This window comes from Lathyrus oleraceus, chromosome 6 (assembly GCF_024323335.1).
Source record: "Lathyrus oleraceus cultivar Zhongwan6 chromosome 6, CAAS_Psat_ZW6_1.0, whole genome shotgun sequence".
Taxonomy (NCBI): Eukaryota; Viridiplantae; Streptophyta; class Magnoliopsida; order Fabales; family Fabaceae; genus Lathyrus; species Lathyrus oleraceus.
Genome location: NC_066584.1, coordinates 440692455 through 440708177, shown reverse-complemented (window position 1 = coordinate 440708177; position 15723 = coordinate 440692455). Strand labels below are relative to the sequence as shown.

General features: G+C 41.7%; 1 pseudogene; it reads right to left on the bottom strand.

Annotated features, from left to right (window-relative positions):
* Positions 1-1558: 1558 nt before the first annotated feature.
* On the bottom strand, positions 1559-3878 carry LOC127096138 (laccase-11-like; annotated as a pseudogene).
* Between the last annotated feature and the right edge of the window lie 11845 nt (positions 3879-15723).

The window sequence follows — 15723 nt, the reverse complement described above, 5'->3', positions numbered from 1 at the left end:
AAAACGAAAGAAAAACAACAGAGGTTCGTCTTCCTCGCTCTCTCTCGCATCTTACGAGCTCAGACCTTCCCCAACAATGGCATCCTCACGCACTCGCCCCTCTCATCCCTCTTATGACGTCGCTCATCAACGAAACCCTCTTACTTCTCAAAACCCAACGAATCAAACTCTCTCAACTTTCACAAATATTTTCAGACAACAAGCTAAGAGAAAAATAGAGAGAAAGAAAGAAAAGTCCTTACAAAATGTCGCAGTGGTGGCGGTGTAGGATGTGCAAACGCTGGCCTCCAGGTAAACGGTTCTGGGGTTTTAGGTTTTTTCCTTCCTCAGATTTTCGCCTCTAGGTCTCTGTTGCTTTCCTCTTCTTGGATTAGGGTTTTCTTTGGTCTCTTTTCCGCCTCTAGGTTCTTTGTTTACCGATTCATTCTCCCTATTTATATTCTGTGAATTAGGGTTATAGATTGGTGCCCTTGTGTTCAAAAGTAACTCTGCAAAGCACTTTGGATGCTCAGAAATTGAATTGCCCTATCCATGTTAGATTCAAGAAAAGGTATCCTTCACAAACTTTCTTCTCTGCTTTGACCTCTTACCAATTTGGGATGTTTTTGGACTTTGCCCTCTGACTGTTGGTTAATGGTTTTGCACTTTAGGTTTTGCAAGTTGACTGATTAATGTGTCCCTTTTTACCGCAGTAAAAAATGGTGAGCTTGGTTGGATGCATCCTCGTTCATGCTTGGTAGGTTTGAGTTGCAAGGTAACAAATATGGTTCAACAGGTTTTCGGGATGGTAAGTCAACATATCTCATGGCTTGGTACATAGCCATTCCATAGCAGCAACAGATGTGGTACCAGTAGGTGTTTGTAGTCTTGTCACATGGTTTCACAATGTTTAGCTTGGGTTGTACTGCAAATTATTTGTTGTGTTCATGATGGTCTTAATGTACAATCCTGGTGATGGCTTTGTTGGTGCAGGAATGAGTCTGCAGCAAGATGTTTTGCAATGGAATAGTAGGACTTGGCTTGGCCTTCGATATAAATTCATCTAGAAAGTTTAACCTGACAACTAACTCACTAGCTTCCTTCTTCAACATCTGGTAGTGTTCATCAAGCCATCCCTGACTTGGTTCCTCTTCAATGTCAGCAGTTAACTTGCGTAAGAAAAATTTTATGCATCCAAATTTTGTTGAACTGGTTTTTTTTTACTTTAGAATTATCTTTTTTACAGGAAAAATCAAATTAGTCTTTGCTGCCACAATAAGCTTTAAAGCTCGTAACATGTCCTCAAGAACATCATCAATAGCACGCAATTCCAATCTGAATGGCAAGCAAATTTGAACATCAAGACCTTGAATTACCCAGTCCCATGTTGTGGTTACGGGTCCCTTTGCATCAGACGCACTAGCAGATATACTAGGAATTCGTGAAATTTGCATCCTACTACTCTTCAAGATTCTGGCCTGATTAAAACTAATCATTAATTCTTCAAGGAGCACTCCTATACTAGCATTCTCAGAGAAAATTGACTGCACTTGAACCATAGCATCCGCTCCATCCCCTAGCTCAGCAGATATATTCAACATTTCCACATCAACAGCAAAAACAGAACCTTTCTTCTTTTCAAGATTCCTTGATTCCAAGGTAGCTTCATGGTGAGTTGGTTTGAGAAGGGTCTTTAGCTGGATCGAAATTACCAATACCAGTTCCAACAACAAAAAAGTTATATCCATGAAGATGAAATGGATGTGATTCAATTGTGAGGAGATTTGTATCCTGCAAAACCAGCTCCACGGTAGAATTGAAGGAAATCTTGTTTACTCTTGGTATGTGTTAAAGATGCGAGATTGGCTGTTAATGGTGCACCGGTATAGTTGAAAGGAGTTGGAGGATGATCAGGAAAATCAACTCTGAAAACACCCTTGATATTGAAGTAGTGAGCTTGGAGAAGCGCAATTTGAGGCATCACAAAAGATACATTGCTTATGGAAGCAAGAAACCGGGTTCCATTGAGGCATGTAGGGCAAGAATTCTTCCCTAAACCAATAGTGTAAAAGAGGTTTCTATCAACTTTGAGAGGAACATTTGCAGGGAACTTAGCAGAGTTCAAACTCTTCAATTTCTTGTTGTAACTCAAAGCAAAACCCGTGTCATTGCTAGCTGGCAACTGTGGAAGGACGGGTAGGACAGTGTTTGGTATGTCTTTGTATTGGAATATAGCCGTAGCAGTTTTATTGTCAACTGAAACTGGAGCATCCATAAAAGCCTTGGCAGCCATGAAGTACCTGCCGGCAACATGGTTGGCACGAACCAGAACATTTGTGGTTTGACCAGGAGCAATTAGTATGGCCTGAGTGGTGAATGGTTTTGTATAAACAGCATCAACCTCCACTACTGTCATGTTGTGACCCGCAATGGCAAAGAAAAGCTCGTCGTTGAGTGCAGCGTTGATGATTCTCATGAGGTATGTCTTCCCTTGCTCTACCTCCATTGCAAATGTATGCTTTTCAAAACGAGGAAATAGTGGTCCTGGTTTTCCATTGATTGTATGTGCTTCTGACATATTTGGTGGCAATCCCCTTTTGTTCCCTTGCTTTCAAATCCAAGTAAACTCATTGTGTTAGTAGTTCACAGTTCAGGACAACAGGATTTTAGACTTGGTAACTATTTGTGGTGAATGCATGGCCAGTTCAGCAGGGTAAAGGTTGGTCTCTCACATAGCTAGTTGTTATCACAACACTGGCAGAAGATCTTTCAGAATCTGGACGGAGATTGGACAGGGCACTAAGATCAGGATTTGGGAACACTGAGCAACGGCACCGAGGATATTTCACATTCAGCCTGAGCCACTCGTCAATGCATTCAACATGAAAATTGTGTGCACAAGGCAAGCCACGAACCTCATTCCCAACACGGAACTCTTCTAAGCAGATGGGGCATTCACTGCAATCAGTAGGAACAACCTTTAACATGAACTTTGGAAGTTCCTGAATCAATGCTTCAACTGCTTCTCTCTGAGCTGGTGTTAGGTAAAGTCCTGGATGATATGCAGCAGCATCTTTTTGATGAAAATTGTAGGAGGTTCAGAACAGGTCCAACTCTGCATCAAAGTTGTTTAAACATGCAATAACCTATCAGAAACACACCTGGTCAAGTGAGTCTCTCCTCCTCCTAGCTGTTTCTGGTTCACAACTCTTCATATAACTGCCTTGAACTCTCTTGGATTTTTCTTTACTACTAGTCAAATCAGAAAACAAGAGCTTCTTACTAGAAGGAGTCTTCATAAGAACTTTTGTATCTGGAGAGCCAAAAGAAGCGTCATAGGGAATTCCTATTGTTTCAAAGAGCTCTTTCACATTCTTTTGCTCCTCAATTGGGGACCTTAAACTCAACGTAGTCATCTGTTTTGAAAGGCATTCAGAGAGACTCTCTGCAGCTACAAGTTGCGACCTGATTGCATTCTGTAAACTATGCAGTGACTGAATGTGCCTTGAAGGTCCATATCTATTTTGTGAAGCTCCGCGCCCAATGTGATGGCCACCATATTGACTGAATTTGTTCAGTTCAAGGGCATTGAAATGTCTCTCCAATTCAACTAACTGATTAGTTAAATCCTGATTCAGACTCAGTATATGCTGTCGCTTTGGCTCTAGTTCTGAATTCAACTTTTGAAAATTTGGATGTCCGAAACTCTTGGGAAATTTAATGAATGGCTTTGGTATTGCAGGGTGCTGCTATGCCGACACGAATTGGCGGCTGACTTCAACTTTTACCTCACCGTTCCGCTTCTATTTCGATAGGTAATGACCGAAACCTTCAGCTCATGCACCGTAAATCTTACTCGGCTGTTTTCCTGCTATTGATGTAGATTGATAATTGTCCATAGTTCGACTCCGGCATGTTTTCATTTTTCACTTAACCTGCGTTTTGTTGTGTGCATTATTGTAGGAGCAGCTGTTGGTTTTTTGGACTTTGTAGGCTGCATCACGCCGTTAGAAGGTATCCTGCAGGTTCTAGAACGAGCTCGTAACGGTCTGTAGAAATAAATGCAGGGAAAAACCGGGCAAGCATCATGGCAAAAGGGATATGTATTTTCCAGTTTGGAGCTTATTCGTGCCATTTGTCTTGATTGGATTAGAAACCTGAATGTTATATGTAACCTTTCTTTTCATTGCATGTTTAAATTGTTCTTCTTGTGATTTTGCTGTACCTTACATCAGTTCCTAATATAATGGAGTAATATTGAAACAATTATGCACTTCCCTTGTAATAGTCTGTAGCTGGATATGGTTGTCGTACCATACTTAACTTAAAAAAATGTTGTGTTGAGATTTTCTTTGTAAACCAAAACGGCAGAGCTAATTCTGTTTGCTGTCATAGCAGGATGTGACATGATTGTGGCAGCAGCATTGGCTAGACCATCTGCATCCATGGATTTGTTGCATAAGGTTTTTGTTGCATCCAAAGGGGCATGAGCAAAGGATAATGGTTGAACTGTTAGGGGCTCCTTGGTCCATGATTAGGAGCAGGCCAGTGGCGAATGGTTAACGGTTCAAAAGCTACAAAGTCAAGGTGCACCACATGTGTTATTTGTGATGGAAGCTACCAAGAACGAACATAAATAAACATGAGGGTTGGATGACACATTGAAGAAAAAGGCCAGGCCAAGTTGGGTGGGCAAGAGCAAGTGAGGGTTGACTTTGGTCAAAGTTGACCAAAAAGTCAACCGTTGACCAAAGTCAACAATTGGTCAAAAATGCATTTTTTTGTATTTTCTTTGTAAATGGAAAATGAATTATTGGTTAGGGTGAAATTTAGGGTTTAAAGAATTTGGGTTGACTTTGGCCAAAGTTGACCAAAAAGTCAACTGTTGACCAAAGTCAACAATTGGTCAAAAGTGTCAATTTTTTCATTTTTCTTGTATGGAATCACATGTACTGGTTTAAAATGGATGAAATGGATTGGAATGGTTTGAAAAAAAATGATTGGAGATTGTTTTCACAATTGGCTTGAATGTTCGACTCTTGAGAAGAAAATAACTTGATTGATAATGTGTATGAACAAAACCATGAAATAAGACCATAAGGTTATAGTATCCATGAACCAATAACATGACTGGCAAGTGGTTAGAAACACAAGAAACTTGGTTGTTCAGATGACCCAGACCATAGAGGTATCCACAATCACGACACCCTGACTTTGGATCAAAACCAAACCTCATGTAAAACCAGAGTTAGGTTAGGCCAAGCATTCCAAACAAACATAAAAAATTCAGGAGCAAAATCGGGGTATGACACATGGGCCTCTCCATCTTTATTCTTCACAAACGTCCCATAACGTTTGGCAAAAGAGCCTTCTTCTCTGGTTAGACGTCCTTCTCTAACCCCTTCTTCTAAACGCATCCCCATATTCACCATCTTGGTGAAGTCAGAAGGAGCGCTAGCGATCATCCGCTCATAATAGAATGAACTCAAGGTCTTCAGAAAGATCTTGGTCATTTCCTTCTCTTCTAGCGGAGGCACGATCTGTGCTGCCAACTCTCGCCACCTCTAGGCGTATTCTTTGAATATTTCCTTGTTCTTCTGGGACATGGCCCTCAATTGATCCCTATCGGGAGCCATATCCACATTATACTTGTATTGCTTGACAAAGGCCTCGCCAAGGTCGTTGAAGGATCGGATGTTCGCACTGTCTAAACCCATGTACCAACGCAGAGCGGCACCGGACAGACTGTCCTGAAAGTAGTGGATGAGTAACTGATCGTTGTCGGTCTGAGTCGACATCTTCCTGGCATACATGACCAGGTGGCTGAGAGGACAAGTATTTCCCTTGTATTTTTCAAAGTCAGGGACCTTGAATTTTACAGGGATCTTCACATTGGGAACCAAGCACAGTTCGGCAGCAGACTTGCCAAAAAGATCCTTCCCTCTGAGAGTTTTCAATTCCTTCCGAAGCTCAAGAAATTGATCGTTCATAGCGTCCATCTTTTCATAGACATCTGGGCCTTCAGACGGCTCATAATGATAGATGGTGTCGTCTACCCTGGGCATAGTATGCACGACAGGAGGAGGAACAGCAAGGACCGGGCTAGATGCCGGCATAGAAGCAAAGGTGGGAGCAGGACCCTCGGGCATGAAATTGGGAGGCATCCCCCACGGGAATCCGGTTGGCATGGCTGCTGGAGAAAAATGTGCACTGGCTGCAGGCACAGTTGAGGAGATAATCTCAGAGATGACTGTCCTCTGGAGAGGAGTTGAAGGCGTCGGAGAAGACTGGCTATGGGCAGCCAAGAATGATTCCATCAAAGCACTTAATCTGGCCACTTCCTCTTTCAGCTCGCGATTCTCTTGTTCTAGGTTATCCATCAGTCTCGAAATGTTGGCTCTGGTGTAGTACCGGTGAGTCAGCTTGTCTTCAAAATAAATGAAGAACACAAAGTTAGACCACAGGACAAGAAGTCGGAAACAAAACCTGCTTATGCACATGATGCATGCAATGCTCGTGCATATGATTTGTTTTTATTTCAAAGGAACTCTAGGGTTTTATTTGCAAATTTTTGAAATATTAAACATTTATCACATATGGAAATATCTCATAAAATAATATCAGGGACAAGAAGTACAGCATTGTCAATCATATACAAGAGAAAAGGAAAATAGTCATCCTATGGATCCCTAGAAATAATCATCTAAAGCTCGGGACACAGGAAGATAGGATGCACGAAGCCTCTTCACCTCTCTCTCGTAGGCTGCTTCCATATCTGCCTTCTCTTTGGCGAGTCGATCATACTTCCTCTTCCAAAACTTGGAAGATTGAGGAAGTAGAGAAGTCCATGCATCATCAGGATCATCAATAACCTGATGTTCGAGGAACTCTATCAAATCATCCTTCTCTCTGATCTGCTGAAGCAACTCTTCCCTTTCACGGATCCAAGCACGTGATCGGTCTTCGTCTGTCAACTCCTCTACTCCTTGGTTAGGGAGGGTTGAAGGCCCAACCATAACCAAAGGTGTAGGTCTCGGATACTCGTAAGGCATGAGATACTCAGAAGCTCTCTTCCTAACCCAAGCAGTATAAGGCTCCAAAGCGACACAGTTCTTAGGACCCAACTCTTTCCTTCCTTTCCTATGAATCTTGCGCCAAGCGCGGACCATTCTGCCCTTCAAGCCTTGGGGATCTTTACCCTCCTGAAAGAATACACCCTCTAACAGAATGTTATTAGGTTTATCCTTTAGGGGGAACCCAAGCTGACGGCGCGCCAAAACAGGGTTGTAGTTAATCCCACCACATGTACCAAGAAGAGGTACATTGGAGAATTCACCACAAGAGTCGATAATCTGCACACCATCATACACACGGTTATACCAAGAGATATCATCATTAGCAAGAGACATAAGTCTCGTAGACCACCGTAGACATCCTTTGTTCTCCTTGAAGGCGACCGTCTGCGGTAAGTGAGAAGTAAACCACTTATACAACAGAGGCAAACAACACACAATGGCGCCACCACCCTTTGCATTCCTCATATGCAAAGAGAAATAGGTATCACCCAACATAGTCGAAACGGGATTAAGAGTAGAAAAGATCCTAATAGCGTTCACATCTACAAACTTGTCGATGTTGGGGAACAGTACCAATCCATAGATGAGAAGTACAAATATGGCTTCAAAGACATCCTCACTCATGGCCTTCCCATAGATAGTAGCTTGAGCAATGAGGAACTCAGAAGGGAGACCTTGAATTCCACCTTTGGTAGTCATATGAGCACCAACCAGAGATTCATCTATATGCAACATGTCAGCTATCTCTTGGGAAGTAGGAATACTCTCCAAGCCACTGAACGGCAACTGGTCTAGAATAGGGATACCCACAAGGTAGGCATACTTCTCAAGCGTAGGAAAAAGCTGGAAATCCGGAAACGTGAAGCAACGGTACAAGGGATCATAAAACTGCACCAATACACTCACCAACCCTTCATCCACCTGAGTAGTCAGAAGAGGAAGAAGCTTCCCAAAACGAGCTTTGAAACCCAAAGGATCTAATACATAGGATGTCAGATTCCTTAACTCTTTCAAATTTGGCTGTCTGAAGCTGTACTTCTTTGTATTCCTTCTTTGTTTTTCCATGTCTGAAAATTTTGCAAATAAACCCCTTAAGTTCCTTGAAAATTTTCTTCATTATTGATGATATGGATGCAAATGGGTGCATGAATGCATGAATGCAACAATCACACTCAAGGATCAAGCAAAGCACACCAAACAAAGGTCATGGGATGGATCATATCATCCTTAATATCAATCATCCATTTTGGTGGATTATGGCTCACACCTTATCAACACCCAAGTTCCATTGATATTAAGGATACATGAACGGATCAACCATGAATCAAGGGTTTGTTGCAAGTCACGAGCATGGGGTCTTGGTTAAGAACCACCCAAAGGGAGTGTACTAGGGTTTAAACCTGCCAAACATGTTCTACAAGAGGTTCTCATAGTCATCATCCCATTTTTCGGATATTATCGGAGAAACGACTACTCGTATTCCAAAAATATTCTCAAAAGAGACTCTTATGAGTGTAGTATTGTGTAACAATCATATCAAATCTTACACTTGAACGACATCCGCACTACATCCTAAGAATAGGCCAAGATGGGCTTGGTAAACTAAGGTCCTTGGCTTCTAAGGTCTATATTGGAAAGAGTAATGTCTAACCACAACTACTTGTGTGACATTATTGATCCCAACATGACCTCCACCAAGTGAATGGACTTGCAAGTCAACTTGCTAAGGAATAACTCCACACAAGTCAACAAGACTATGCCATTCTCCTATCCTAAGTGCACTCGAGTCCGGGTATAGAACTCGTCTCACAAAGATCACCAAGCATACAAGGAATTAATATTCAAGCAATTCAATCATTACATACAATACAGTAATCCCAAATTGCACAAAAATATGTCACAAAACAATACAATATTGTTAATACCTTAGGATTGGCATTAATTTTGTAAAACAAATAATGTAATCACCTTTGTTGTTTTAATATGTTGGGTTGAAGAAGTTCAACATCTGGACCAACATGTCATGTGCGATGTCACGACATCGTGACTGTGACATCACACATGTGCAGAAAACTGAATTAGTTAATTCAGGCATAGATTCTGGGATTAGTAAGGATATTTGGTGAATATCCTAACTCCTTTGTAGAGGTCTTTGTAGGTGCTTAATTGGCTGCATTATATGGTAAAACACTAGCTGGTTACTAATGTCTTGACTGATGTCATGACATGGTATGTTTATGTGACTACATTGTAGGTTAGAATATCTAACTGTACTCTGATGTCTTGACTGATGTCATGACACACTTGAGTAGTTACTGCAGGATTAGCTAACACAGGATTTATGGAATGTCAAACTGGATGCTGTGACATTCATACCTGTCAGCAGATACTAAGGAATAGGACAGCTGGTGTTCTGTTAGAACTTAGTATTTATTTCCAGTCTGGTTATCAAGGGAAGACCAGACCTGGCATAAGGCCTACTGACTGAATGTCAAACTGGATGTTATGACATTCATCATTGACAGCAGCTACTGAACATTAGACAGAGTGGTGTTCTGCTATACTTCAACATGTTACTTAGTCTGTTCTTCAAGAGAATAACAGAACTAACTTAAGGCCAAATGTGTAAATGTTAAATTGGACGCTTTGACATTTATTAATGTAAGCTGTTACTGTAGTATGGTCATTTTGATCATGTACAGGTCAGCAAAATTGTACAGTCTGTTTTCTGGAAAAACAGACTCAGCATATGGACCTTGATGTCAAGCTGAATGTCGTGACATTCATTCCTGACAGCATATGCTATATTGTAGGTTGTTCAGTTTTCTGTTTCAGCTTTTCTTGGGCTATTCTTCAGGAAGTCAACAGCTTAGAGAAAAACCAGGAAATCAACAACCAAGTTACATTTAATGAACCTAACAAATAGCCTATTTGTTAGTAACCTAGATATTGAATTTATGGGAACTCGCGTGACCTTAAATTCAGGAGAATACAAGTGCAAAAGCCCAGGTACTGCAATATAAAAGGAAGGCGTTCCTTCATTCAGTTTCGGGGATTTTGAGGCGTGAAGATTTTGTGTGTCCATCATACTTCACTGCTGTATTTTTGTGAGTCTTGTATTAGACGTATCTTGTAAGCCAAGCCATTATCAAGTAGATGATTGTTGTGGCATAGGGTGTTCATTGAGTTGTAAGTGTTGTGTCGCTCAAAGCTTTTAAGCGTGAGTGTTGTGTATCTTGATTAAAGCTGTGAAGCACAATCAAGAGTTGTTTGAAGTGTGACTTCAACTTGTCTTTAATATTGATTAAAGGTAGTAATCACTGAGGTGGTTGAGGGGGAGTGAGTAGGAACTCTGATCTTAGTGTAAGATTGAAATTGCATTGGGTAGGGATTAAGTGATAAGTTGTAAACGGGTGAGTTTAGCTTTGAATTGATACTACTAATAGTGGATTTCCTTCCTGGCTTGGTAGCCCCCAGATGTAGGTCATGTTGGACTGAACTGGGTAAACAATTACTTGTGTTATTTACTGCACTTACGTTTAAGTTCTGCATAATTCCTGTCTGTGCAGAATTGGATGTCATAACAACCCGTGTGACATCCAACGTCTGATAACTAGAATTTCAATTGGCATCAGAGCAGGCACTCTGCCTGTGATTTTCTGGGTGAGATCTAGGGAAGTTACTTTCTAGTACCATGGACAAGGATATAGGACACTCAAATGGACCACCCATGTTGGATGGATCTAATTATGATGACTGGAAGCCTCGTATGATAGCCTTCTTAAGGTCTCTAGATAGCAAAGTCTGGAGAGCTGTCAACAAAGGATGGGAACATCCAATGAGGACAGGTGAAGATGGAGTCAGTGTGCAAATTCCTGAAGAAGAGTGGGACAAGGAGCAAGAGGCATTAGCTCTTGGAAATTCCAAGGCCTTGAATGCATTGTTCAATGGAATCAGTAAGAACATCTTCAGGCTGGTGCACCACTGTGAACTAGCTAAGGAAGTTTGGGATACCCTCAAGGTAACTCATGAAGGTACTTCCAAGGTGAAGATGTCCAAACTTCAGATGCTGACCACCAAGTTTGAAAATCTGAGGATGAAAGAGGATGAGACTATTCATGACTTTCACATGAATATTCTTGAAATTGCAAACACCTCTGGTGGACTAGGTGAGAAAATGGCTGAAGAGAAACTTGTAAGAAAGATTCTCAGGTCCTTTCCTAAGAGATTTGCTATGAAGGTCACAGCCATAGAGGAGGCGCAGGACATCTGCAATATGAAGGTAGATGAGCTCATTGGTTCTCTCCAAACCTTTGAAATGGGCTTGTGTGAGAATACTGAAAAGAAGAACAAAAGCATAGCTTTTGTATCTAATGCTGAAGAAGAGTCAAAAGCAGGATATACTGAAGGTGATGACAGTATATCAGAAGCCTTAGCCATGCTTGGGAGGCAGTTCAACAAGTTCGTGAAGAAGATTGATCAAAGAGGGAGACCTAATGTCAAGAACATCCCGTCTGACATCAGGAAAAGATCAACTTCTGATGAAAAGTTCAACCAAGGCAAGGGAATCCAGTGTCATGGTTGTGAAGGGTATGGACACGTCAGAGCTGAATGTCCTACTTATCTCAAGATGCAAAAGAAGGGGCTAACTATCACATGGTCTGAAGGAGATTCTGAAAGTGAATCTGAAGGAGAATCTGCCAAACATGTCACTGCACTAACCAGTGTTTGTGTCTCTGATGAAGACTCAAGTGCAGATGAACTGACCTTTGATGAACTTGCTGCAGCCTATAAGAAGCTGTGTACCACCAGTGCAGAAGTGCGTGCACAAGGAGAAAAGCAGAAGAAACTCATCAAGGAACTGGAAGATGAGAGACAGAAGCAACTGTTTGTCATAGAGGGTCTAAATGGTGAGATAGCCCTGCTGACCTCCAAGCTGAATCAGATGACTAAATCCATCAGAATGATGAATAAGGGAACTGACACCTTGGAAGAGATTCTAAAGGTGGGACAACAGTCTGGAACCAAATCTGGCCTAGGATTTGGGAAAAGATCCTCAGCTGAACACAAACACCCAAAGGCTAAAGTTCAGAAGTTCAAGCGGAAGTCAAAGCCAATGTCTCAACATCGAGGAACTAGGATGAATGATCACCAGAAGAGGAAATACCAGGAGTGGAGGTGTCACCACTGTGGTAGACTTGGTCATATAAAAGCCTTCTGCTACTGGATTCATGGTTTCCCTAACCAAGCCTCTCATGTCAGGCCTAAGCATAAACCATATAAGCTCTATGTTCCCATCAAGAAGCAACAATGGTATGCTAGGATAGCACACACTGCTCTAAGGGCCTCTACCAGAGAAGACTGGTACTTTGACAGTGGATGCTCAAGACATATGACTGGTATGGAAAATCTACTGGTAGATATTCAACCTCACACTACCAGCTATGTGACCTTTGGTGATGGTGCCAAAGGAAAAATAAAAGGTGTGGGTAAGCTGGACTGCTCTGGAGTTCCAAAACTTAATAATGTGCTGTTAGTAAGAGGACTAACTGCAAACCTCATCAGCATAAGTCAGCTGTGTGATCAAGGGTTTCATGTTCAGTTTACTAAGGAGCTATGCATTGTGACTAATGGTGACAATCAGGAAGTTATGAGAGGAACCAGGTCCAAAGATAACTGTTATCTGTGGGAACCTAAAGTCTCTAACTTTTCAACAATATGCTCCTCAACCAAGGAAGAACAGGAGGTGAAGTTGTGGCATAGACGTCTTGGACATCTCCACTTACGGGGAATGAAGAAGATCATATCCAAGGAAGCAGTCAGAGGAATTCCAAAGCTTCTTATTGATGAAGGAAGAGTCTGTGGAGAATGCCAGGTGGGCAAGCAAACCAAGATGTCACATTCGAAGCTGGGACATCCCACAACCTCCAGAGTTCTGGAACTGTTGCACATGGATTTAATGGGACCCATGCAGGTTGAAAGCCTTGGTGGGAAGAAATATGCTTACGTGGTGGTTGATGACCATTCCAGATACACGTGGATAAGCTTCATCAGAGAGAAGTCAGATACATTTGACGTCTTCAAAGACCTGTGCATAAGACTTCAAAGGAAAAAGGACAGTTGTGTGGTCAGGATTAGAAGTGATCATGGTACGGAGTTCAAGAATTCCAAGTTTGATGAGTTTTGCTCTTCTGAAGGAATAAGTCATGAGTTCTCCTCCCCTATAACCCCTCAGCAGAATGGAATAGTTGAAAGAAAAAATAGAACTATTCAAGAATCTGCCAGGGCAATGATTCATGCAAAGAAGCTCCCCATGCACTTTTGGGCTGAAGCAATGAATACCGCGTGCTATGTTCACAACAGAGTCACCTTGAGAAAAGGAACCTCCTCCACTCTGTATGAAATATGGAAAGGCAGAAAATCCACTGTGAAGTACTTTCATATCTTTGGAAGTAAATGCTACATTCTCACAGATCGTGAACAGAGAAGGAAGCTAGATCCCAAAAGTGATGAGGGTATATTTCTAGGATACTCCACTAACAGCAAAGCCTACAGAGTATTCAACTACAGGACCAATGTCCTGATGGAATCCATAAATGTTATTGTGGACGATAAAGAGGAAGGAACCGATGTCATGGAGGATGTTGAAACATTCCTTGACAGTTCTACTGACATTCCAATCAAGTCTGAAGAAGTAGAGGAACCTCCTCCTGAATGTGAAGCAGATGCAACCACCAAAGTGCCATCTATCAGAATTCAGAAAGACCACCCTAAGGATCTTATAATAGGGGATCCCAATAGTGGTGTGACTACCAGGTCACGGGGAATAAGCTCAAATTCCTGCTTTGTATCCAAGGTTGAACCAAAGAATGTGAAAGAAGCCCTGACTGACGAATACTGGATCATTGCCATGCAAGAGGAACTTGAGCAGTTCAAAAGGAATGAAGTATGGGAGCTAGTTCCAAGACCTGAAGGGACCAACATCATTGGTACCAAGTGGATCTACAAAAACAAATCTGATGAGAAAGGAGTAATTACTAGGAATAAAGCAAGACTAGTAGCTCAAGGATACACTCAAGTTGAAGGGGTAGATTTTGATGAGACATTTGCTCCTGTGGCTAGGCTTGAGTCCATCAGATTGCTGTTAGGGGTAGCATGCATCCTGAAGTTTAAACTATTCCAAATGGATGTGAAGAGTGCATTCTTGAATGGCTACTTGAATGAAGAAGTCTTTGTGGAACAATCTAAAGGGTTATGTGATCCTAACCAACCTAAGCATGTATACAAGTTGAGGAAAGCCTTATATGGGTTGAAACAAGCACCTAGAGCATGGTATGAAAGGTTGACCGAATTTCTGACCTCAAATGGATACAGAAAAGGTGGAATAGATAAGACCTTATTTGTGAAGGATGAAGACGGCAAAATCATGATAGCTCAAATCTATGTGGATGATATAGTCTTTGGTGGAGTGTCAGAACAAATGGTTCAACAATTTGTTCACCAGATGCAATCCGAGTTTGAAATGAGTCTAGTTGGAGAACTGACCTATTTCCTTGGAATGCAAGTAAACCAAATGGAGGACTCTATGTTTCTCTCCCAAAGCAAGTATGCCAAGAACATAGTTAAGAAGTTTGGTATGGATAATGCTAGGCACAAGAGGACTACTGCGCCTACTCATCTGAAGTTAACCAAAGATGAAGGAGGGCCTGGTGTTGATCAATGCTTGTATAGAAGCATGATAGGAAGCCTACTTTACCTAACTGCAAGTAGACCTGACATTTCTTATGCAGTTGGAGTATGTGCTAGATACCAAGCAGAGCCTAAAGTGAGCCACTTGAATCAAGTCAAAAGGATTCTCAAGTACATCAATGGGACTTTTGACTATGGGATGCTGTATTCACATGGGTCTGAGCCTGTCCTATCTGGATATTGTGATGCTGACTGGGCTGGGAGTGCTGATGACAGAAAAAGCACATCTGGTGGATGTTTCTTCTTAGGAGACAATCTCATATCTTGGTTCAGCAAGAAGCAGAATTGTGTTTCTCTGTCCACTGCAGAGGCTGAATACATAGCTGCTGGAAGCAGTTGTTCCCAACTGGTTTGGATGAAACAGATGCTCACTGAGTATAATGTCACTCAAAATGTCATGACATTGTTCTGTGATAATCTCAGTGCCATCAATATCTCCAAGAATCCTATCCAACACAGTAGGACCAAACATATTGACATTAGGCACCACTTCATCAGAGATCTGGTGGAAGACAAGGTGATCACTTTGGAACATGTAGCCACGGACCTTCAACTGGCTGACATATTTACAAAGGCTCTTGATGCTACTCAGTTTGAAAACTTAAGGAGCAAACTGGGAATATGTCTCTCTGAGACCTTATAGCAACCACTGATGTGTGGGATGTATTGTTTAATATCTCTGCCTATTAAACAATTGGTGCTATGCTCTGATTGGTCAACAGATCATAGCTATGCTAAGTGCAACAAGTGTGGCTACAAGAGGGTAAAGAGACACCCTACCGTGAGAAGGCCAATGTACCTGCAGGAGTTCAAGGATGCTATTCATGCAGGAGTGGTTCTGGATGTCAGAAACAAAATCATGGCATCTGATATGGTGGTACCTACTGTAAAGCAGAAGTGAGTGATTACTTGATCAAAG